This window comes from Ochotona curzoniae, unplaced genomic scaffold, assembly GCF_017591425.1.
Source record: "Ochotona curzoniae isolate NIBS_2020 unplaced genomic scaffold, NIBS_Ocur_1.0 scaffold_3835, whole genome shotgun sequence".
NCBI lineage: Eukaryota > Metazoa > Chordata > Mammalia > Lagomorpha > Ochotonidae > Ochotona > Ochotona curzoniae.
In genome coordinates this window covers 29,255,970-29,282,015 of record NW_024467114.1, presented here as the reverse complement: position 1 = coordinate 29,282,015, position 26,046 = coordinate 29,255,970, and the positions used below count along the sequence as shown (strand labels likewise).

Here is a 26,046-nt window from a genome sequence, read left to right as displayed (position 1 = left end):
CTCTTGGAGACCTGAAGAGCACTTCCTGCCATGCAGGCCAGGCCTAGAAGGCTGATGGTGCCTTATTCCCATGCATGCCACCACGGCTTCCCTAACTCTCAGCAGTGGGGAAGACTCACTTCTACTCACTCACTGGGAAAAACTCCTTGAGGAAGCGAGAGGCAACCCCATGGGCGGCATGTGCCTGGTCAGTGGTCAGAGCTGTGATGAAGGGTGACGCACATCCCTCCTCTATGCCTCTCCTCTCTGAGCAAGGAACTTTGAATGGTGTTACTGCCTTGTGGCTACATTTGGATGCCTTCTTGCAGGCTTTGGCCACCATGTCCCCGAGGTTGGTGGCTTAAACAACAGAACGTCATTTATGACCACTTGGGAAGCTCTGAGGGGGCCCCAGGAGGGTGTGCTCCAGGTCTCTCTGCTGAGTTTAAAGACCCTGTCTTTATGTTCTTCCAGTGTTCCCCCTGCATCTTTGTGTTGCTTTCCAGCCACCTCTGTCCCTGTCTCTGTGTCCACATGTCCCCCTTTTGGCGAAGATGTTTGTGATTCATTACATTGTAAGTTGATGATCTCTGTAAAGACCCCAATTTCAAATATCAACACTTTCTGAGGCATTGGAGGGCAGGATGCCAAAGGCTGAGTTTGTGGTGGGGCACACACGATTCAGTCCACAGTACTAAGCAGGCAGGGAAGAGCAAGTGTGTGTCCCAGAAGATTTGGCCAGCGTGTGCGCAGCTGGAAGGCATTCTCCCCACTTCCACAGTTTGGAAAGCCCCTGAATACCATTCCCTGGTTCCCATAGTTTTCTGCCTCCCAAAGAAAATTTTTCTTCAAAAGACTTCTAATTACATTCCATGCATTGTTGATGACAAATTTGTTTTACTGATTTCTATGCAACCTAACTTAGATTTTCACTGGAGAAGTTTCAGTGACTCAGTGAGAACAGCAACCTTGAGACAATTCAACACACCCAGCTGGACCTAATGCAAGCAGACCCAGGTGTGCGGGATGTGGTCCATATCCTTGGGCAGGTTAGGTGGCTGCCAAAAGTAGTTGTTGACCTTAACCCTGCTCATCATCGCAGTGAAACCATCTCCTGTGTTCTGAACTGGTTTGAGGAGCATAGCCAAGGGTAAGCACCTGTGAGCATACTCAGCTCCTGGCTGGATGCACAAGTGGGGAGGGCTGGAAGTTCAGTATGTCCATTCCTTTCAGCCTGAATCGCTGACTGTTGTGCAAGCAGGTGGATGGGTGGGTCACTGAGCCATGCTGCCCACTAGATACTTACATTACTCTTGCACATGAGTGAGTGTACCTTCTCAACTGGTTGCACTCAGTAAAACAGTTTTTAAAAGATGCAATGGAAACAATCATGGTGTTTTAAGAACTTGGAATAATTCTCTCTGCTTCTGACCTCAAAGACCTAGACCTGTTAAGTATGCTTTTCTAGATAATATCAAAATAGGCACGCAGGAGCTGTATGTGATCGGGCATGTTCTGTGGATTTTGTCATGTCATCCTTCTGCTTTGTCTTTCGAGGAACTATGTCTAATGTCATGACAGCTGCTGAAAATACACAGGAAGAACATAAAGAGAATGGCCCCATTGCCCAACTGTTTCCAACCTAACCCTAACTAGAAATCTGCTCCATCCTCCTCTGACCAAGGGGTTCTTGACCCTGATGGAGGCTCTGGATGGTCTTTGGAGGGACTGACTCTGGTAGATCTTTGCTGAACTGTAATCAGAGTCTCACCTTACACAGCAGCCCAGGACTCACATTCCTAAGCCAGTGGTTTGCAGCGGCACAGCACAGTTTTGTGACACCGATCTGCAGCTGCCACAGCAGGCAGCCAGCCGTGAGCGCCAAGTCCCTGGGCAGGGGTTCCCGCCTAGGCTCGCACTCAGGGAACACAGGGTGTACCTCCCTGGACTAAGTCCACCAGGAAGGGCTGACGCTGACTTTGTCACCTTTGGAAGTCCCCCTACCACCAACCTGTTGTATACTTAGCCTCCTCTGGGGGAACTTGCCCACTGGAGGCTCAGTGCTTTTCACTGCCCTTCATCTCTCTCATCCAGGTCTAAGATTCTCCCACTCCATCACTCCAGCCACCCCCCTCTCCCATCTCAAGGCACCCTTCTCCTCAGCCTCATTTTCCAAATCCTGACCACCTGCCCCCCAGGTATCTCAGCAAGATTCCTGTCCCACCAGGTCCTGCTTTCCCCCGTCCTCCATGCCCAGTTCTGCTGTAGACTTTAGGACTCCCAACACCTACCTCTTTGCCAAGTCCATTTGCATCTGTAGTACATTGACTGGGTGGCCCTTCACAACAGGGTCCCAAAAGAGAAGTGAGAGCACTCAGGTGGTACGAGGGGAAAATGGGGGGGGGGCAGGGGACAAAAGAAGTGCAAAAGAAGTGGGAAATTCACGAGGATGCCTTGGACTCCCACCCCCAAAGCTCCCTGAAGTTACTCCTGCCAAGACAGAAGGGGCACCAAGTTGCTGTGAATTTCCCTGACCTCTTGGCTAGAAGTGAACATGTGCTATTTTGTTTTTTCAAGATTTATTTCAATAAATCTTCACAAGAGGATTTGCAATGCATGGCCTATCATGTCAGAAATGGCGCTGTTTCCCTCAGGTTCTGCTGCTGGGGACCAGAACCAAGGCTAGGAGGCCTCAGGAGGGGTTTGCCTGCTGACCACCCTCGGCCCAGCAGCCATGATGAAGAGACAGTGCACCCTGATGCTGCCTGGGAGACACTGTTTTTCTTTCTGTCTCGTGATGTATTGCAGAAGCTGCGCCGGTGTCCGTCAGCCAAGCAATTTCCAAGATTGCCTTCCTCTCCCTTCCCCTCTGTGGCTTTTGCTTGGTAATGATTTCATTCCAGAGCTTCCTGATTGGGCTGATGTCCCTCTTGGAGCAAAGCAAGGCTGAGTGGGATTCCTTGGAACTGCATGAGAATAGCTTCCACCCTTGTCTTTTGGCATCCGTTCACCAAAGGACGCCTAGACAGGTCCCATGTGGTGTACAACTTGGCTGAGCTTTCCTGGATGCCGGGTGGACTTGGGCTCTCACTCAAGGAATGAATGGGTCATAACAACAACCTAGATGAGCCTCCTCACGTACCAATCAAAGACCAGGGAAGATATTTCATTCTCAATTTTAGTGCCCCATTGCAGAGTTTAGACAGAGGAGCCAAGGAGTGGACAGTGTTTCCTTTTAAAGAAAGGTTAAAGTGATTATTATTATTATAGCCTAATGTGGATTGAGCTGTGAAACAGGAATAGAAACTAATGATGTGATGTAGTTTGTTTCCAATGCAAACATATGCGTAACACACACTCACATTTCATGGAGCAAGAGAGGAAAGTTTCTTCTGAAAGAATAAATACAATTAGGAAAGTCAGACTCAGGAATTCCTGCACATTCCTGGCTTCATAACCCTACGGCTTGATTGAATTACTATTAACTTGCCACATTGGGTTAGCCAGATGACATTTCATTCAGCAGTTGTTACTGCAAAGTAAGTAGCTTGAATTTCCCTCGCATTTCTCACCGGATATTTATCTTGCAGAGTCCTTTCCCTTTTGCAATGTTCCTGATTTTCATACTTCCTGTTGAGAAAGAGCTGCACTGAGCCACCCTGCCTGGTCAGCAGATCTACTGTTCCAGTGTGTGTGTGTGTGTTTTTTTTTGGGGGGGGGGCGAGCAGCAACTCTTAGAAGAGAAGTGTTCAATATTACCTTAGGTGCAGCGTTGATACTTGTGCCCTGCTAGTTCTGAGGCTAGTCAGATCCAGATCATTCTACACACCATGATCTTTTAATCTATTTGAGAGGTAGAGAGAGAGCATGCATGCCCACGGTGCTAGTTCATTCCCCAGTGCGTACAAAAGCCACGATGCAACCAGGCTGAAGCTGTGAGTTTTGGTCTGCCACAAGAGTGGGAGGAATCTAACTGTTTGAGCTATCACTTGCTGCCTCTGCAAGCCTGCATTAGCAGGAAGCTGGAGTCAGGAAGTGGAGCCAGACATCAAACCACAGATCCCTCTAGGGCAAACACCAGCCCCCATCATAATCCATGGGACGCTCTGGTACCAGGGTGCTGTGGGCAGATGGTCGTCTCCGACTTTCCTACTTGGAAGCAGTGGACAGCTTTACATGGGATTTGGTGGTGGTTTGCAACCGTTTTCCCAAGGTTAACCTCAGTGAAGGTTATTTCCAATATGTGAAGGAGTTCGTTCCAAATTGGGGAGCAGGTGGTGAGAGAAGTTTGTAAGGACTTAAACCCTATCTCTGTGGGTATCTCGCAACTATTTGTTACTGTGTAATGAACCACTCTTAATACTAAATGTGTGGGTCAGGAGCTCAGGGCTCAGTGGTCTGGGTTCCCCCTGTGTGACACGTGGTTCTGTCTGGGACAGATCAACTGAAACTAGAAGATCCAAGATAGCCTCACTCATGCGTTCAGGGGAGCCTGGCTGACAGCCGTAGGAGCTTGCTTCTCCTCCAAATGCCTCTCTTGCTGCCTCCTGATAATGGTCTTACAAGACCATTTCTTTCCTCTTCCTTACATCAAGACACAGGGAAAAGTAACCCATGGGAATAAGGAAAACAACCGGGTTATCTGTAGCTCAAGTAACAAAAGGTGTGCTAAGTTGGGGAGCTGGTCCGTACTTCCGGTTGTCTGCACTGCTCAACTCAACTGATAACACCTTCACCTTCTAACTGGTTCCTTTAACCACTCACCAAATGACTTTCACTACTGAATATGTGCTGAGTACTTTCACAATGGCCTCCAAGATCAAAGAGTTCCCAGCCATACAATAAGTCAAAAAAGCAGGGATTGCAATGTTTCACAATTAACCAGGGATGACCCTGTTGGTAGGAGGTGCTGGGGACAGCATGGCAAAGGAAGACAGATACAGATTCTGCTGTCTTGTGCTTTAATGAGAAAGGCAGAGCCACAGAAATAAAGTGATGAGGAGTCAGAAAAAGAATGTTATAGAGAATTCTAGAAGAGCATTCTGAAGCAGGGATGCTAAAGCAGAGATCCGATGATTAAGTTGGTTGAGCCAGGAGAGAAATTAAGTGGTGGGAATGGTGCTGTGGCAGGTGGCCATCTGCAGTGCCGGCATCCTCCGTGGCACAGGTTCAAGTGCTGGCAGCTCCACTTCCCATCCAGCTCCCTGCTAATTTGCCTGTGAAAGCAGTATAAGACTGTTCAAGTTCTTAGACTTCCGTGGAAGACAGAGAAGAAGCTCCTGGCTCCTGAATTCTGGCTTCAGCCTGGTCCAGCTCTGGCTGTTAGAGCCATTTGGAGCAAAAACCAGCAGATGGAATATGGTTTTTTTCTCTCTGCCTTTCAAATAAATATTACATCTTTTTAAAAAATAAATGGTCCTATTTATCAAAAGATTTTCTTTTTACTACTTGGATTTATTGCAATGCAAATGACCCTGTGACACTGACATACCCACCACCCAGGACCCTGCATCCTACATCAAGGAGCCTTGGGTCGAGTTCCAGCTCCACTTCTGATTCAGCTTCCTGCTCATTCATACACCTGGGAAGTAGCAGGTGATGGCTCAAGTCCCAGGGTTCCTGCCACCCACAAGAAAGACCCAGATGAAGTTTTTGGTTCTTGGCCTTGGCCCGTCCCTACCCTGGCTGTTGTGAATGTTTGTAGAATGAATCAGTGGGTAGAAGATCTCTGTCCCTCTGCCTTTCAAATAAACATGATTTTAAAGAAAGAGGATTTAATAATGGAGCCACTGGGTTAGTGAATTTCTCTGACAGCCGACTCTGCAGTCCTTGTGGTTTTGACTGGGACACTACAGGCCACTGGTTCTCCTGAACTGAGCTGAGTTGCTCGAGAGAAGGCCCACACAACTTCAGAGGGCCAGTAGCCAGGTGCTTAGGCTTCCCTGGGTATTGACACGACCCCATGCTCCACACAAATGCCCTTCTAACACTGCCTGGGGTACTTCTCTAAAAGGAGGTGGTCTCAGGATTCTAGAAAGTGCTGTCATCACTTTAATATCAGCATTAACATGAAAACCCCCCGCATGTTTAATTCCTGTAGATTTGGTGGGCTCTGGCATTATGTTAGAAGGCCATAAGCTGAGAAGCAATGTACACATTCATCGTCAGGTTGTTGGAAAGGCTATCTAAGCACCAGAAGCACCATCCCAATGTGAATACAACCAGACTAGTGCCCACAGAGACCCAGCAGGAAACATCTGTCTGGTCATGCAGGAATGTGAAAAAGAAATTTTTAAAAATCAGTAAATAAAGCAGCTAATATGTAAGGGCCAACACTTATCTATGGTACCTGCCTTACACAAGATATTGTGTTGAATAATTAATAAAACTTAGCTGCAATGTTTAACTGTGGCTCATTCAATAGCTACTACAGACATAGTCAACTGAACGACATAGCTCCAACTAGGTCTTTATGAAACAAAAAGCAAGAAGGCAATTTCTATCTGTTTTAACATCAAGCCTAACGCTCTGACATACCCACCAAAAATGGAAAATCTCTGAAGAAAAGCTTCCTGCTTAGTGTCTAGCTTGAATGTCTCCTTAAGTTCTGGACTTGAGCATCAACCTGTGCTTCAAGCTTGCAGTATCAGTGACAGGTGCTGTCAATGGCTGTCTCCCTTTTTCTCTAGTGGGGAATGCAGCCTTGTCAGCTGCTTGCCCCTTCCTTTGAATGGGGGCTGGCCTTAGGACTTGCTTGGCCAATAAGATCCAGCCCAGGCCACTTTGGACATGTAGAAGACTAGGTTATATGAATGGAGCTCTTCAACTGTCTTGAAGTACAACTGCTTGGGACACTCCCACTGTAAGGCAGCCGTGCAATGGTACTGGCATTGGCATTATCCCGGCTGGCTCCAGCTGAACTCCTGGTTGTCGGCCAAGGACTAACCTCAGCCTGCGTGTGAGCCCCCAGCTGAGTCCAATCAATGCACAGACACACAAAGTAATATGGTAAGTTGTAGCTTTCAGTCATTTACAGGTTAAGTCCCTTAAGCCTCTGGGAAGTTTATTATGCAGAAACAAGACACTTCTCAAAACAAAACAAAAAATAAACAACAAACAAAAAACCAAAACTGGTTCTTCCCTAAACCTGTGGTGTTTCAGGAAAACACTTCACCTTGATCAGGTCAAAGATCTTGGGGTAATCCGGAAGTTCTCTTTCCTCTTGAATGCCATGTTCAGTTCCCGGATGGGTGCTGTCGTCTCCATCTCTGGGTTGCAACCTCTGCCTCTTGCATCCCTGTCTGAGTGCCCAGAGTGATCCCTAGGCAACAGAAGTCATGCCCCGACTCCAACTTAGGATCCACCGGAAGTTCTGACCTTGGCCTCCAATGACCTCCAGGACCTGTCCCCGGCTTCCTTGCCAAGCCCATTTCCTTCCACTCCCTTCCTTGCACAATCTGCAGCTGAGCAGGCCCTCAGGCTGCCTCCAGGCTATGCCCACCAGCCTCTCCTGGGGCCCTCACACTCACCATGTCCTGACCCTGGAATAGTCCTCCCCAGATGTCAGGAATGACCTTGCCTTCAGGTCGCTAGGAAAATTTCTTCCCTCAGGAAGACCCTTACCACCCCTCCTTAGCACCCTGCCTTCCTCCAGGCCCTAATGCTACTTTGCTTGATTTCATTTTTAAAATCACCGTCTTTGCTATCTACTGTCTTTCTGTAGCTCTGTGAGTACAGGCGTTCTGTCTGTCTGTTCACCAGCATATCACTGTGTCTGACACATAGAAGGCCCATAATAGGGAACTCTTGATTTAATGCTCACTGCATTTGCTTGCCAAAGTGTCGTAAGGAATCACATACATCCACTTTCCTCACATCTAAGCTGACATTTCCCGCTCTTCTATCAGCTCTGAACATCAAGACCCATAATTCTCCCAGAGTAGTAAGAGGGACCCATCAACTCGATGTGTTGTAATGAGCATTAACATGCTTAGGTTTGACCGCAGACCAGTCATGGGATTATGTACATCCTCATCCAAACAAAGCTCCCTGCAGAAATCCGTGCAGGTCCACGTCATTGACTGGCCCTGGTCATTCATCTGTTTGATTCATGTTGGAAGGTCTCCCTGCAGTGCCCCAGCTACTGTCCAAAGGTAAGAGAAATCCAAGGCTCCATCCAGTGAAATTTTAGAGCATGCCTGACCTGGGAGAAGAGCCAGGGAGTAAACAGACAAAGGTGTAAAAAGCATTCCCCAGGGATGAAATGGAACTCATGGTTCTTCCCTCTGAGTCGAGACTGGATTTTCTGGGGGGACTCTCCCACCAAGAGCTCCCTTGCTCCCTGACTTGCCCCTTAGCCTTCTATCCACCTTAGACCAGGCTTTCCTGCTATTTGTAGGGTACTCCAAGAAATTTAGGAGTCACCACTTCTTGGGGCCAACTGCCCAGCGCCATGAAGGGCACACAGCATGGTCATTCTCTCCCATTATCTCCAGCTTCAAGGCATTTGTCACTATTTTGCAGTTGAAAAAGTGAAAAGATCATAGACACTTCATCATTAGGCCTGTAGATTATACAGAACACAGAGTCATATCTACCTGGCTCCAACATTTACACTGTTTCCTGAATACAGCATTGCCCATCAAAAATTATAGCAAGTTGCCTGGTGACAACACTTCTAACCACCGATGACTGTTGTCTCTTTTTGCTATGAATCAACAAAGCAATTCCCATTTTGCAGAAGAGAACATTCAATCCAATGAGACCAGCCTAATGCAAATCATTTAGGACAGCCAAGCAGGACTTGTGCATTCAAAATATTTCACCTATCGGCTGTGCTTTATGCTCAATACTCTACCATAAAAGACTGATGACATGTCCCACGTCTGTAAAGTAAAAGGGCTAATCACCATGCAAGTGATATTAAAAGAGGCCACTGGGGCAGAAGGACTTCAACAGGATTACAGCTTCTGCCTAGGCATGGGAACTCTGGGCCTCTTCAGCCTTCGGCTACAGTCATTTAGAAGAGCTGACTACATTGCATCCTAGAGCTCAAGCTGCAGATCAAGAGGCCACTGGACTGTTGTTTTGTATTTATTTTTACTAAGTAACTTCCATCATTGGGCACATGGCCCTCATCACTTAACCTCCATTCTCAATGCCAAGGAAAGCTTCCCTGCAGAATAATGTTGACTCCTTTGTAATGAAACCAGTTTGCCCACCAAAGTTCCCACCTTGTGGAACACTGATTTGGAGTTACACGGACCTGTGCTCCCAGAATGACAATTCCTCAGATATCCCAACAGGCACTGTGGCTTTTGCAGTTTCTGAGATTAGACGGGTCAGAGGTCTCAGTCAGTTCTCACCAACATTGGCGTGCTCTTAAGAGGGCTCATACCCTAGGATGAGTGTCAGGGCTGCCTTGCCAAGGGTCTAAGGGCTACCAGGGAGGCTCACTGCTTTCTAAGTACAGGGTACACACACACACACACACACACACACACACACACACACACACACACACACACCTTCAGAGAACCTCCCTCCCAGATGGGGTTCTCACTGCAGATGTTCCTTGACTAGTGCTAGGCACCTGACTACAACAGCAGGTGAGCCAGCAAGATCCCAAATGCCCAACCTCCTGACTCTGGAGCGTTGGGCCCTATATGGCCCCTCTACTGCCTTGAGCCAATTCTCATCTTGGACCTGCCTGAGGGGGACTTATGCAACATTTGAGGTTGTGCAGGTAACCATGACAGACTGAGAGGAGTGAGTGAACAGAAATCAAGTCCATCTAACACAAGCATCTGTGTTCTTTGGTTCTGTCGATATGCAGACTTGAAGGCTGCATTGCTGGGACTGTGGCGTCCCTGGCACTGGAAAGCAGATGGCATGGGAAGTACCCAGGGAACCTACTTAAACCTCTTTCAGAAGCTGGAAGTGCCGCCCTGAGATGTGTGCTGGTGTGGCTGGGGGATGCTGTGCTCAGCAGGCCTGCGCGGATGGCAGCGCATGTAGCCAGCGCACTGACCCTATGCTGCTCGTGAACCGAGACTGTGCTGCTCACAGACTCGGAGCCCTCTGGGAAACCCCACATCGGGGAGTCTAACAGCTGCAACCTTCTCAGCCTTTCCAAGCACTTCAAAGACCTGGGAAGGCTGCGGGCTATCGGCATGCCAAAACCACACTCATGAATATTTTCAACACGTGGGACTGTCAGAAAACCAGGCAGTTCCCTATGTCTTTAAGTAGGGTTTGTTTTTGTTTTTATTTCTAACTCCCATTTCCTTCAGATGGCAATTATATTAAAAGAAATAAGCCCTGCAACAATGAATACTCTTTTCTACATTGGAAATGATTTATGGGAGTTTTGCACTCCTGAAACTCTACAGAACATGGGACTCTCACTCGGCAGGGTGTTCCGTGAAGGTGCTGGTATCTGCACCACCGTCCATAAACGACAGTGGATGCGATTCCCAACGACCACGGAAGCCCTCTTTACGATTCTTGCCCATCTTAGCTCATCGATCCCTCGAACCTCCAGCCCTTTCATAAAGAATGAGAATCCCTTAACAAAGGTGAGGCTGGGGACAAATAACAGCAATTGGATGGAATATACGAGGGTCTTTAAGAGATTCAGAGATATCAGGAGAAAGCTATGTAGATTTCAAAACTCTTCTCTCAATGCCTCCCTCCCGCCTGATTTATACTAACTTGTTATAACATGTATGCAGCAGATCCAGGCTGAGGCGCCGACAAGGGTAAGACCTCAGTGCGGAAAGAAACCCTTTCAAAACAACATGAATTCTGCTGAAAATCAAGCAGTTAACGGTGAGGCTAAGTTAATGTTGAGGACTGGGGTGGAAGAGCAGTGACATCACCGATGCCGAATGAAAGCATTAGAGCGCAAAGAAATCTGCCGTTTACAGATGACTAAAGGATTTCAAGAGACAAGAAATTACTAAGGGTGAAGCTTGTAACACCATATCATCCATGTTGATTTTGTGGGGAAAGATTTCATGTTGCTCCCATCCTCTTCAAAGGGACTGTTAATTCAGAGCAGAAACAACAGCCAATGATGTGGGTATCTCAGCTGGTCGGCTTACATACTTCTGACTGAACTGAAGCACAACAGACTTGCTCAAGGGCTGCCACAGCTACAACCCCAGACCCACAGCTACGGCCCCAGACCCACAGCTACGGCCCCAGACCCACAGCTACGGCCCCAGACCCACAGCTACAGCCCCAGACCCACACCCAATCTTCATTTTTACAGATGAGATCAGGCCTAGGCTACAACTGTGAGAACTTGCATTCACACCCAGGGTTCAATCAATAGCAGAGCCACCAACCATGGGCTGTCACCACTGTGCTGTCCAAACCTGCCCCTCAACTCTAGGTAACAACAGAGCATGGGGACCACCGCTGATGGCAAGTACCCAGTTTCCTACAGCATGTAAATTTAATCCCTGTGATATGGTGATGTGCAATCAGAAAGACATCGAGACAGATATTTATATTCAGTCATTGTCTCCAAGTCCCGAGACAGAAGTGCTAACACCACTGGAATCTTGGACAGTGTAAGCATTTACTGGTCTGCTGTGGAGATGGAGGTGGGGGCGTTGGGGGGGGGCTGTCCCCATACAACCTCCAGGTGGGGCTGGCTGCCAGGACTGTGGTTAGGGGACTGAAGTAGGTGTCACCCAGAGCAAACTGGGCCATTAACCTATGGGATCTATACCTAATGAGGGTCAGAACGGAAGTGTGGGGTTTTAGGGGGTGGCTACAGAGACCTGCAGAGTTCCTTACATTTCCACCAAGGAAACCCTGCCTGGCTGCCATTTGTTGCAGGGGGTGACTTCCTATGCTGCCTTGATTCCCTCGGCCTGCTCTCTGGCATCCCAGCCCGGGCCTGCCCTCTAGAGGCCAATGAGGAAACCGCTCTGGCCTGTGGCCTGGACTGCTGTGCCTACCTGCTGCTGTTACCAACCCTTTTCATTTAGTCCCATCTGGGATTCCACCGTCCAAACTGCCATCTGGGTCCCATTGCTATGAGATTTTTCGGAGCAGCAAAGTGGGTTGGCTTGAAACAACCAGCTCACCACCCCATCCCAGAATCCCCTCCATTGGAGTCCCATTTGGTGGAGAAAATTTCTATCTGGCCAGCACTACTGCCCTAAGTCATCGGGGTCAGGTTCAGGTGAAGCCAGCTCTCCTGTTTCGCTTCTTACTGTACTGCTGTAACTGGAGCTGCGGTGGATTCTCAGAGCCCTGCCTAATGCCAGAAACTATTAGTCACTGTCGGGGCTTCAGGGACCGTCTTTGTGCAATACCTTCCAGGGCCAAACCATGCTGCAGCTGGGGCAGCGGCCCAGCTCTTCCTTCCTTCCGGCCTTGCCACTTTTGCAATCGTCTGCTGCTTGCCTCCCACTGCTGTTGGCTTCTTGGCAGCATCCCGGCGCTTCACACTTTCCAGGCCGGATAGCTTTTGGAACCACGTCAGAGGCTAAAATTTCAAAGCGTCACTCCTTTCATTTTCTTCCTTTTTTTTTTTTTTTGGAGGGGGGAATGGTTTCCAACCTATGAAAACTCATCTGCTAGCCTCCATCTAGCAAGTTATTAAAAGAAAGGAAACTGTATCTGCCTCAATGTGCCTTTTCACATAAAAAGATATTGTTACCTCTTGGGAGAACAGTCCCGCAAGACTTCTCACACCCCTAGACCCCTCCTGCCAGTAGGTGCCCACCTGCGGCTCTGTTGGCCTGGGTCTGTGGTGCAGCTTGAGCCCCGGCATTTACCACCAGCTCCCCATTGCAGGGAGTTTGGGCGAGATGGGGGCTGATGCTGCAGGTCAAGCCAGGAGCCACCTCCTGAGAGCCAGTGAGGTGGCATGGGAGCAAAGCAAAGCCTTGAGGATCAGGTCTGCCTGATTTCATGCTCTGTTGGCTGCACTTGACCAAATCCTAATCAAGCTGGCCTGAAGGCAGGAAAGTAGTTACTGGAAACAGCTGGGGATATCTGCAACGTTGCAAGAGTCGGGGGCAGAGCAGCAGGCTGAGGGGAGGGAGGGAGGACACCCCCCTTCTCTCATCATCCTTCTCTCTGTCTCTGTCTCTCTCTTTTCCCCAAATGGATCTCAAGCCCAAACTGAGTTGCTCTGCTCAATCAAAGGAAAATCTAACTGGACACTCCCCACACCGTCCCCCATGACCTGACTGTCCTCAGGGTCCTGACACCTGTAAAGCAATGGGTCTGGGTCCAAAGGGACAGACAGAGTCTGTGGGCCCAGCTCTGACACTGCAGGTTGCAGCGCAGACTTCAGATGACATCACCAACTGGGTCCTCTGGGCCCTCATTTTCTGAAAGAGAGAATTATGACTCAGAGGAATCAAAAGCGCTTCCAGGGGGCACAGACATTTCACCCGGTGATGAAGCCACGGCCGGGAAGTGTCCTGTGTCCTGGCCAGCATGCCTGGAGCTGCTGGTACCAGCTCCGGGGAGTGACTGTTAAACGGTCAGCACATTTCCAAAGCAGGCCAACCTTGATAACCAGGACCACGTTTTTTTTTTTATCTTCTCTTCCTTTTTCTCTTTCTTTTCTTTTCTTTCTTTCTTTCTTTCTTTCTTTCTTTCTTTCTTTCTTTCTTTCTTTCTTTCTTTCTTTCTTTCCTTCCTTCCTTCCTTCTTTCCTTCTTTCCTTCTTTCCTTCTTTCCTTCTTTCTTTCACCCTTCTACCCTCCTCCTTTATTTCTTTCTTTGTATGGAAAGAGCTGGTTTATAGGTACACTATTGTCTAATTTCATGGTTGGGGCAGGGTGGAGAATGGTCTGCCATTGAGCCAAAGATTCTGTGTTAGCTGATTGCCAGCTGCACCCCACTTGCATATCTGGTCCCTTGGGCCTCCCTTCCCACACAAGAACACTCTCTCTCTCTCTCTGAAACCCATCTCCCAAGTAAGTCCATTGGCCTCACACTGCCTGTTGTTTGAGATTCACAGTTAGCTCCTTTCTGTTTGTTCAAAACAAAGAACTCCGGTCTTAAAAGAGTCCTAACAGAAAGAGCAAGTTCACATGCCAGGGCAAGGCAGGTGTCTTTAAGATACTTGAAAAGCCAAATAATCTGTCAGGCAGTCAATGAGCACATTCCTCCTGAGGCTGTTGTACTCCAGTAGTTGTTCTTTCAAGAGAGAAACCCAGGTGTGACTTGTCCAAACCATTTCTCCAGACCCAGTGGACCATTATCCTATAGCTTGGCCTGCAATCTGATTCCCATCACCAGACAAAGGCTGAAGATTCTAGAGGCCTCTGTGACTGTAAGTGACTCCTTGGGGCCAGGGCTGCTGCCACAAAGCCCGCAGTGCACTTCCACTGCCACCGTGGCAGCTTTTCCCTGCGAACTCTTGTCCCACATCTTTCAGGAGGCTCATGCTGCCTGCACCTCACTGACCACAGGCAGCATTGGGAGCTGGGAATGGGCGGGGAATGGAGGTGGGGGTGATGATGGGCCTGAGTTTCCATGCAGCCGTGCTTCCTGGGGCCGGAAACCTAAAACAGCTCAAAGCAAAATTTCTGTCTTTCTGGGGAACCGCTACTGCTGCCTGGGCCACTGCTACTGCTGTGTCTCTAAGCACAAATTTCCTGGAACACCAGGGTGTCATGTGAGTCCCTTGGTGCCCTTGACCCAGGGCTTGCTTGGCTCTTCTGCTCTGATCTGCACTCCTGGGGAGATCTAGGGAGGCTAAGGGTGAATGAAGTGCTGGTCCCAGTTTTGATCTCCTACTTGTATTTTCTTCTTCCTCCTCATCCCCCTGCCCCCACCTCACTCCCCTGTTCTACACACTCACTGATCCATCATGCATTTCCACCTTGCACTAAGCTAGGCACTTGGAGAAGCAAAATGTGCATCGAGGTAGGAAGAACACAGCCCAGGGTGCCAGCTGCCGCCCTGGCTGAGATCAATCTGCCTCATGTTCTCCCTTGTTTCTTCAATGATTGTTGGCAATGGTGGGCATGAACTCACACCTTCCTCCCTCCCTCCCTCTCTCTAGCCCCCTCTGGTCCCCTGAGGGAGCAGTAAGGAGACCTGGGAGATAATCTCTTTCTTGAAGTGGGCTGTGCAATGTACCAGGGCAGCCGCGAGTGTTACTGAGTCTCAAAATGCTCTTACTGGGTGAATGCCTTCTGGGACAGCTCTCTACTGCCCTGACTCATGAGGGAGACAGCAGAACAAGGGAACTGGGTTTGGGCATATCTGACTCAGAGCTTCTTACAGCTGCAATGACAAAGACAAGCAGCCCTGCCATTTTCTATACCGCTATTGAAACTGAGACAGGAACGTCATAGGAGAGGCAAAGAGTTGGGCTCCTGTCCCAGCTCCCAGGCAGGGTTGCATGTGATTTTAGGCATGCACTCTGGCTATTTGTCCTCTTTTGCAAACCAGAATCAGTTGCTCTTGTCATTGCCCACCTTATGGGGCCAAAGTGAAACTCAAATGGATGTGGAAACACTTGACGAGACAATCAATGCTACAGCCAATGTGATTCCTCTTTGCACCCAGTTGTCTTAAGGCCTAACCCAGGGGCTTAATGGGTTCCTCCTGCAGCCGCATGGGTACTAGGGTGAGAACTCCAGGGGAGATGGGAGGTTCAGCTTTCGTTGGCATTTGTGTCTCCAGTACCTAGGATGGTGCCTGCTGCAGAGTTGCTTAGAAGACCTATTAGGTAATAGCCACTGGGTAAGTGGATGGATGAAAGGAAAGGGTGGCAGCTTAGAACATCCCCAGGGGAATCCCTCCTGCACCCCGACTCAGTTCCTGTGACCTGAGTCTGAGGAAAGACAAGCCCCAGTCCCCACTGCGTCCTTCCAGCTAGCACTGGCCAGGAGAAAGTGTAGGCCTGCCACTCTCCCCAGCCAAGAGTGTGTTTCCACTTTTCCTTTTGTAAGGTCCACAGTGATCAGGCAGAGGGTTGACCAGAGAGAGGCTGCTGACCTGTAGGCAGTGCTGCTGGGACACACGGTAGCAATGATGGGGCAATGGGCTGGGTGGCTAAGAGCCAGCAGAGCCCTTGAGACCGATTCTGCTCTGGGTCTGCTGCTGGACAGCTGGGCAATGCTCACATCCAGAGACAAATTCTGTTGAAAATCTACAGGAACTCCTTGGAATTGGTGTGCTTGTGTGTGTGTGTGTGTGTGTGTGTGTGTGTGTGTATGTCCATGAAACAACTCTCCACCTTGCGTTTGAATTGCCAAGGTGACAGGTATGCTCTGACAACTGGTGGAGCCAGGAGCAGGTGGAGGAGACTGCATGGTTGAAGGCCACTTGGCCACTGGTCAGTGGGGTGACAAAGAGGAACAGCAAAAAGAGGGAGAAAGTGAGGGAGGGGCAAGAGGTAGTGACACTAGACGAGTGACACGTCATGGGTGCTAGGACATGGAACAAAGAGATGAAGTAAGAGTGGTGCCATTGAAAGGAGCTCTGATGAAAGACTTGAAGATGTGGCAACCAAGAAGTCACTGGTAAGTCGCAGAGGCAAAGAGTCAGACTCAAGACAAGGCGAGAGATTGGGGACGGAGGTGGCTGCCCAGCGAAGGTAGGCCCTGATGGTGCTGTGCACACTCACGGAACACACAGGAAAGGACAGGCGCTTGTGGTGAGAAGAGGGGTCAGGGTTGGGAGCCTGTCTGTGTGGCCTGCACGGACTTGGTCTTAAGAGAGGGGAAGTTGTCAAAAGAGGGAATCAGGGTTGGGGAGGGAGACCAGGGTTTTTAGGCAAGGGCAGAACTCACATGCCCTTAATGATTTGTGGGCTCAAAATCATCAGCCTGAAGTTGTGACACGCGGCTCAGTGCAGTTCCATTGTCAGAAGTCATCTCTCAACAGCCTGCAGAAAACCCTGCAGACCAAGCAGCTGCCAAGGGCAAGATGCCTACAGGGTTTGTGGAGCTGGGTTCAAGTGTTTGAAGGCAGGTCTTTGAAGGGTTGGGATGAGGGTGTGGATCTGACTAGCATTGCGCAGAATTTAAGATGTGCAACTTTAGTACCAACAAAGAGAGAAGGTCAAATTTTTCGAGGGGTGCAGTTTCTTGACAAGTGAACCATTTGTTCGTCCTGGTGAGAAGAGAGCTATTGTCTAGTCTACTAGTTGCCCAAAGAAAAGCAGAGAGGAGCTTTTAATTGGGTTTACAGCCTTTCTTTGTAGAAAAGCATTTTCCTGGAAAGAGCAGATGTTGTATTGACAGCCTGGAATGATAAGCTCTGCCCATCCACCGGTGCAGGTGGTCTCCTTTCTCAACACTGGGAGTCTTCAAATGTCTTCTGGAGATCTTCTAAAAACTAAAGATCTTCTAAAGTGATGTTTGCTTCCCCAACTCTTCAGATGTACTGTCTTGGTTGTATGGGACACAACCTGGGCATCAGGATTTTCACTAGAGTTAAACAGAAAGATAGGGAATGGACTCTACATGTGAGTGATGTCTTGAGAGTATATGAAAAGATGGATAAGACACAGCCTATTGTGGACTGAAATTAGACAGCTGGGCCCCAGAATGGACCTGTAGCTTCCACTGTAGAAGGGGCAGGGGCAGGTGATAAGAATGCCACAGTGGGAAGATCCAGGATTGCGGTTGGGGGTTGTCACCAATCGGAGGTCAGACAGGAAGGGACTAAGGTACTGAGCAAACTCACTGATGTAGGCAGAGGGTTTTCCCATAGGTCAGCGCAAGAAGCTGAGGAGCATGACCAGGGCTTGGGCTAAGAAGGGGCTTTAGAAAGACCCAGAACATGAGCATGTGGCTGTTGTGAAACACAAAGTTGGAGGTCCGAGGTCTCCCAGAGGAAAAGCAAGATGTGGAGTGATGCAGGATGCGAGAACACCTTGAAAGAGACAGGTGGAGGTGGCCATGAATCTACAGGAGGCCATGCCATCAGCGACTTGAAGACAAGTGTGGATGAGTGACTGAGTCCAAAAGATAAAACAGAGATCAAGGCTCCTGCGTCTCATTAGCTGAGAAATAAGCCAACTCGTCTCACAGCCCAGTGGAAGAGGTGAGGACTTGCCTGGGAAAGGGCCAAAGAGGACCCAGGCCTTCAGAGCCATGCAGTGCATAGAGGAAGGAGATTGGTCACAGGCTGGCATTCAGACACTTGTCTCAGCAAAGCAGAGGGGCCACAGAGCACGAGGCATGTCCTGGGTGGACAATGGTGTGTGGAGCACTGGGGAGGGGGATGCGGAGAGCAGGGGATAGGAAAACGGGTGGGCATGTAGATGGCTGTCCTCAACTCCAGCCAGGAGTGCAGTGGATAAGACAAGGAGCATCACCCAGGAGCCTCCCCTTCCCTCCCTTCCTTTTCCCCCTCCCCTCCTTACACTCCACTCCCCTCCTCACCGCTTCCTTTCCCTCTTTTCCTCTCCCCTTCCTTCTCATCTCTTCCCTCTCCTCCCCTCCCCTCCCCTCCTATCTCCTCGCTTCCCCTGGTCACTGCTCCTCTCCCACTTCTTCCCTCCTTTTCCCTTCCTACCTCTCCCCTCCTCTCCTATCTCTTTATGTGTTTTTTTTTTAAAGATTTACTCATTTTATTGGAAAGGCAGATGTACAGAGAAGATGAGAGACAGAGAGGAAGAGCCCCCATTCGATGACTCACTCCTCAAGCAGCCACAACGGCCGGTACTGCATGGACCTGAAGCCAGGAGCCAGGAACCTCTTTCCGGGTCTCCCACATAGGTGCAGGGTCCTAAGGTCCTGGGCCATCCTCAACTGCTCTCCCAGGCCACAGGCAGGGAACTGGATGGGAAGTGGAGCTGCCAGGATTAGAATCAGCGCCCACATGGGATCCTGGCGCGCTCAAGGCGAGGGCCTCAACCACTACACTATTGTGCCGGGCCCCTATCTATCATTTTAAAAATTGAGTCTTGGGGTAGGCCATACCTTTCATGGTTTAAGTGTCATGGTTAAGGAATTTCAGGACAAAATCAAAGCCCGCTTTCCACTTCTGTCCTTGTCAGTCCAACGCCCATATCTCTAATGAGCAGCCCAAGATTAGTCTCTCATGGAACATCCAAGAAGTTACAGCTGTGTCACCTGCTTCACAAATGCACCTTCTCCCTTCCATCTGCATGGTGGTGTTATGTGACCAGGGGAGGTGGTGTTGCACAACTCCAGAGGGCACAGTTTGTCTACAGTACATGGAACAATGACCTCAGAACTCCCTGGAAGAACCCAACAATGTGTGCAGCTTTTGCATGTATGTATGTATGTGGCCACCCAGCTTGCCTATCTTTCTTCAGTGGGCCCTAAGTGTGTCTTTCTCCTTTTTTTTATAGCTACCACTGTGCCAAAGTATGAATTTATCTTAACTTATAAAATGATCTACAAAGGACATTTTGATTGTTCCCACATATATGCTACATAAACAATAAGGAGCTTTCATTTTTGCACAATTTTAGGTACACAAAGGGAATTCCTCAAAATGCATTTAGCTTTGCAGACAAGATGCGTGCAGCCCACATCACAGTACCTGGCTTGGGTCATGTGGTTGGGTTCCTGATACTCACATGGGATACCTACATTGTGAGTCTGGCTCCCAGCTTCGGTCCTACCCATGTCCTGGCTATTACAGATACTGAGGAGCAAACTAGTAGGTGGGAACTCTGTGTCTGACTCTCAAACAAATAAACTGATGGTTTTTAAAAGGTTAGTTAAAGGTCAAAAGTTCTACTTGCCATAGATTGATACAGACAGTAAATGTTTTTAGCTTTGTGAGCCAGGTAGTCTGTGCCTCAACTTTCAACTTTGCCATAATAGTGCAAATGCAATCAGAGATAATGCATACACGAATGACCGTGGCTGTGTTACAATAAAACTTTATGGAATATTGAATTTGACGTTCTTGTTATGTTTATATGTCACAAAACAATATGCCTCTTTCTATTTGTGTTTCCATCATTTAAAAACATAAGAAACCTGTTTTAGTTCATGGATTGTACAGTGATGGCTGTAGTTTGCCAATCTCTGGCTTGCCCAGTACAGATGTTGCTAAGTAGGACCAAGCTGACTAATCTTTAAGTACCTTCATGCTTCTAGCAGTCGAATACAAGTTGCTATTGCTCCCTCTGTGTTGTCATCAAGAGTGTTTGAGTTTTGTAACAGAAATCCATAGAAACACTATCTCACAGCAGTTCGAATTCTCATTTCTAGAATGAACGAGTCATGTGTTCTAAAGCAATTTGTCCATTTCTGCCAATCATCAGTTTTGTATATATCCTTTTGTATATATTTCATTTCAAATATGGTTTTTGTGCTAGATCCTTTTTATTCTTTTACAGACAGGAATGGCTTTATCATCTTTTTCCAGTTATAAAAATGATCGTGATTATCTATGTGACAAAACTTAAAGAAATTACAAAGAAGATTTATTCTTAAAATCTCATCCATGGGAATACTACTCAGCTATTAAAAAAAACAAAATGCAGTTCTTTGTGGCTAAATGGGCCCAACTGGAAACTATAATGCTAAGGGAAATGAGCGAATCCCAAAAGGTTAGATACCACATGTTTGCCTTGATTTAACCTGTAATTTTTTTGTTTGGTTGTTTGTTATTTTTTGAACCTGTCATTGATACTGTCTCAACTCAGATGTTTCGAAGAATGGAACTTGCATTATTTTTAACATATTGTTTACCCAATACTATGTCAATTTATTCCATAATGTTGTATATTGATACTGAGGTTTTGTTGGGGCTTTTAACTGACCGGATCTTTACTCTGTTAGCCCTACCTTCAGACCAGAGAAGGTCTCCCCAAGAGGCCACTGAACTTATCTGGACAATAAGACGCTGAACTTTATGCTAGGCATGTGTTTGCAAGGAATGAATCTCAACTGAACTTGAACTATGGTTATGCAACAAGGTGGAGGAATCCACCATGGGGGGAGGGGTATGGGAGGGGTGGGGGGAATCCCCAGCGCCTATAAAACTGTACCACATAATACAATGTAAACAACAATAAAAAAAAAGAATAAATGCAAAAAAAAAAATCTCATCCATGGGAATTCTACTTCTGTCTTTTAGGTGAATGATTTTTCTCATTTTCCAGGCATTTGCATACAGACATGCCTTAAAACACAGACACACACACACACACACACACACACACACACACACACACTTTTCATTCAACAAACATTTGCTGTGCTCTGTAAGGCTGATTGTCACATGCCATTTGGTAACCTGTTTTTTTTTGTTTGTTTGTTTGTTTTTTGCTTTTTTTTTTTTCATTTAATAATGGATCAGGGTAAACTGTTCTTAACCTGTCACTTCAGACTGCTAACCCAGTACACCCTGCAGCTCAGCAAGCAATGCTGCAGCTTCTGGTGCACTCTGGGCTCATGGGTCAGACTGTTAAGATGGAGATGTCAGCTGGACACAGCCTGCTACAGAGCAGCTGGGCCACCGCTAGAGAGGCGGAGGCAGCGAGTCAGCAATTGTCTACTGAGGACCTGCTGGGGGGGCCAGACTCCACACCGTGAGAAAGAAAGCAGATGGAGACAGATCTTGGGCAAGACTTCTCAGCTGGAGATGGATGCTGAGAAGTCATGAGACAAGCTGTGTAAGACCCATCGAGGGAGAAAGAAAGGCCTGCCAGGGAGAAGAGGAGTGACCTGGGACTCTAGGGATGCTTCAAGCCCTGGGCACCAGAACTCTGGCAGACGCAAGGGCCTCTGTGTGAGCTGGGTGGGGTCTGGGAGCAGGAAGAGGGTCACCAGAGGGAGTTCAGAGAAGAGAACATGGTTAGCCTCAGGCCCAGGAGGAAGACCGGCTGATTCTGGTTGGTCACAGCAGGGCCCAGGATGGCTCCAGCTCCTGCTTAGAGAACCACCACTGGCATATATTGATGTGATGTGATGTGATTGACATTTTGAAGCGCATTCTAGTTCAGAGGTGTCACATGAAGTCACAGTATGTCTAGTTACATTTGGACTTCAGATTAAAAAAAAAAAAAAGCTCAGGATAAAACTTAAGTACATTTAATGGGCCAGCCCAATTGACGTTTTCCTATCCACTCATGGGTAGCCACTCAGCTCATGATGTAGCTTAGGTCTTCTGATGAGCTGAGTAAAGGACACTTGTTTTAGAGGTGGAGACGGCCTGAGGGAAGCAGGGAACATGATCAGAAAGTGGGTTGGCTGTCTCTTAACTACCTTCTTTAGGGCGTTAGAACTGCCCGCCTGTGCTGGTTCAGGGAAACTGGAGCCCTTCCCACAGGCAGCTGGGATTCTTCCAGTTTGCTTGAAAACTAGCCCTTTGCAAAGTTCAGTTTGATTCACCTGCCATCCAGTGGGAGGGACTCCATTCTGCTTTGATCTCACCTGTTGGGACTTTGTGCAATGGCTCAGCCCAACACAATGACCTCCCATAAAATGCACTTAACTCCATGAATAAATGTGGGAATGGAGAGGAGTAAAAATTAAATTTAATAATATTTGGCATGCTAAAAATAACCATTTCTTGTTAGAGATTTCTGAGATTCAACTGTGCCAGTCTTTTTTTGTTTTGGTAAAGATTTATTTTATTAATTTTATCTTTACTGGGATATGCAGAGAGGAGGAGAGACAGAGAGAAAGATCTTCTTTCTGATGATTTACTCCCCAAGTGGCCACAATGGCTGAAGCTGAGCCCATTCAAGGCCAGGAGCTTCTTCTGGGTCTCCCACACAGGTGCAGGGTCCGAAGGCCTTGAGCCATTCTTTCCTGCTTTCACAGGCCACAAGCAGGGAGTTGGAAGGGAAATGGGGCTGCTGGGATTAGAACCGGTGCCCATACGGGATCCTGGTATGTGCAAGGCAAGGACTTTAGCCTCTAGGCTCTTTAGCCTCTAGGCTACTGCCCATGCCAGGTTTTTATTTACTAAATGTAGCAACCCTGTTGTGCAGCTGTGCAGGGGTGGGGGTGTTGGGTGGGGAGGAATTCAGTAAATAAGAATGGTGAGTCTAGAATCAGTGGCAAGGGGTGGTTACAGGACACACTGTGGAAGCAAAGACCTTGCAGCTGGACGGCCATGAGCTAGAAAGTGCTGAGGTGACACCTAGGCACCTGAAGCCAGGTCTACAGACACATGGATACGAAGTCAGTAAGAACATGTCCAAATGAGCTGTAAGTGGCTTATTTACCTAGAACCAAGAGCACTCCATCACCTGAGATGCTTTAAACCATCCACTGACTTTCTTTGTTGCTTGAGAAGACAATTTCAGCTTTACTTGGATTAAGAGAAAGAAACAGAAGATGTTAGGACACACACTGATGATATATTGGTTCTCTACAACACTGGTTTCCTATTAATACAACAGGGAGTAGGTGATGGTGGGAAGAGGTGGGTGAGGGGTAGAGAGAAACTAATAGGAACAAGAAGAGAGTTGTGAGATACACTGGGTGTTGTCTTCCACAGTGGCTGACCCACTGGTCACAGGAGCTAACTAGCGGCTCACCAGTCTATGACCCGAAACGGGAGACTCCGGAATGTTTACTGACACCAGATCCAACCTATGAGGTAGGGGTGTATATTCCCATATCTCTTGCCCCAGGCCACAAACTCAGCGGTTACACTTAAACTTGAAAGCAGATGTGTCATCTGCCTGAACCTCAAGTGTGTGGGGTTTCCCTTATACCATGTTCCTGCATGTCATTTGAGACTTTGAATATCCTCAGGGCAGGGTAAATGGCTGTGGGACCTCTCCTTGTTGACTCTCCCTTTAGGAACAGTGCATCTCTGCTTCTCGCCACACCATTCACTGTGAGCAAGGCCCAAAGTGGCAGAGATGCACAGGTTCCTGAACAGATTGCATCTGCTGTTCAGTGACGGTGTCTGGTTAGCTCTTAGAAAGTCTGAGAAAGATGCTCTGATAATCAGAGACCAAGCCTGGGTTTTGCTGAAATGGGGAAAGTTGTCAGAAGAGGAAATGAACTTCATCTTTGTCAGTTTGCCTTAATTGATGAATTTTCATTTTTCTCTGCAGGATTTGGAAGTCAGAAATGTAGAGAATCAGAGCCATGCTAGCTTTGTTGCAAGCCCAGCAGTGAACGGGGACCCAAGAAACAAGGATGGAAACACAGTGGAGCGGAATTGCTGATGAGACCCTGGTAGAGTTACCAGGTTTTACCGTCCTAACCTCAACCTTAGGCACCTGCTAACTGGTGCACCCCGGTTGTGTGTGTAAGGCCTTAAAGAATATAGGAAGTACTGGGGATGAGCAGAAGTAACTCCAGCATCCTGCCAAATTCAAGCTGACACTCCCATCCAGAAATGTTTTAAAGGCAGAGCCTGTGCAGAAGGTCAACACCTGCCATAATGACAAGTCACAGATACATCCACTGATCTACCCACTACCGCTGAAGACCTCCTGGAGACTGAAGCTCTTCACCAAACCAGCTCTCAGGGGCTACATGTTCCTGCGGGCCTCTGGAAGGATTCACACCACGTTCCTGATGCGTAACCCCTCCCTCCATTTTTCTAAGCCCCAGACAATCCCCGAATTCCACAGATTCCTCCAGATTCTTCTGCAGGAGACTCTTCACTATTCAGCTTCACCAGTCTGCCTTCCCAATCTTGTCTTAGACCTTTGTAACTTCACCTATGCAAATAATTTTATCTCCTTCTTTCAAAAATGTGTCCACACTCAAATGCAGAAAACATCGAATCAAACCTTTAACCAGCCTCCTCTGTAGTCTATCTTGAGTAACCTACCCTTCCTCCTGTCACCTGAGACCACTGTATAGAGTCCTTTTCAGCTGTGGAAGAGAACAATGCCCCCTTTCCTTTATATATAACAAAAGGTAGGAACGTAAGGAGCAACTCCAACAGTGAACTGCCCAAGACTGACCCCTGGACCCAGCACCACCTTGAACACCTTCAATACCCGTTTACCCAGCACTACCGTAAACCCCCTAGGTCTCGGCCTCCTTAAGATCCACTTGCCTAAGTAAGCTTAGTGACCTTCAGGTTAAAGCCTTGGCTCCACCAATCCCCTGAGGCATTTACCCCTGGCGTCTACCTGCAGCCCCATCTGCCAATCCCTGACCCTGCACTCCCCACACCCACCTCGAGGCTATGAAGATGCCCCTGCCCTTTGTTTTCTCCCTGCTCTTCTCTCTGTCTGACTCTCTTTGCTCCCACTTTCCCTCTGCCCCACGACTGTCTCCCGGGCCTGAATAAAGGACTTGTGGTGCCTGGTGTTGGGTTTGGGGCGAAAATAACTAACAGGAAGAACTGTATTTGTTCTTGAAGCAAAGTCAGAAGATAGGTAGAAGCTTTCAGAAGCTGTTAGTGAGTAACAAGAAATCACTTTCTAGAGTCTCCTGCAATATTCCAGAAGTGGATGAATTTCCTGCTATTGTACAGGATGAGCGCTTGAGTAATTTAATTCGACTATTAAGGAAGACTGGAGGGTGGAAGGATGGAAGGTCAGATTAAAGCTTGGGAAAGTTCTCATTGTGTGGCTCAGGCAGGAAATGAAACCAAAGGAGGTCCTGTGGGTTTCTCCCACTGAAGAAGAAAATCCCTGTATCCCTTGTTATGCAAATCATATGCAAATTGGAAAGATGATGCAATTGCCTAGAAAGTTTTGATGATATTATTTTGGTTTCAGAGGAGCTGGGACACTGAAAGGGAATGTTTGCCAGCAGCCCAGAGCTGTTAGATTTCTTAGCAGGGAAAGAAAATGGTAAATTCCGGATCAAGCAAATGCCAGGGTTTTTAATGCCTTAATGACTGCATTCCCCAGAGCAAGCCAAAAGTAAATTGTGAAGCAGTCAAGACATGATCCAGAATCACAACAGAACACTCTGGAAAGTGCTGCTCCATCTTACCCCACACAAGCCTTCCTCCTCTCACCCCAGGTGTGAAGTCTGGGCTGGAACTACTTCCTTCAAGGCAGTCTTTACAAGTGTTGGATGGTGAGAGGAGTCCTGAGCTGTGAGACGGTGGCCAGTGCCCATGACTGCAGCCCCACCCCAGGGGCCTGTCAGCATGGACAGGTAGATGTGGCCTTCTGGGACCTGCAGATGGAGTGGGAGCACCGCT

The 26,046-nt window shown here is 48.1% G+C and overlaps 1 long non-coding RNA gene across 2 annotated transcripts; it reads left to right on the top strand.

Annotated features, from left to right (window-relative positions):
• Positions 1–16,494: 16,494 nt before the first annotated feature.
• On the top strand, positions 16,495–24,200 carry LOC121145825. 2 transcript variants are annotated; one of them, XR_005882085.1, is made up of 2 exons: positions 16,495–16,567; positions 23,984–24,200. It is a non-coding gene; the product is annotated as an uncharacterized LOC121145825 (long non-coding RNA). The 2 variants fall into 2 exon arrangements; XR_005882086.1 differs by lacking the exon at positions 16,495–16,567 and adding an exon at positions 16,574–16,627.
• Positions 24,201–26,046: the final 1,846 nt, after the last annotated feature.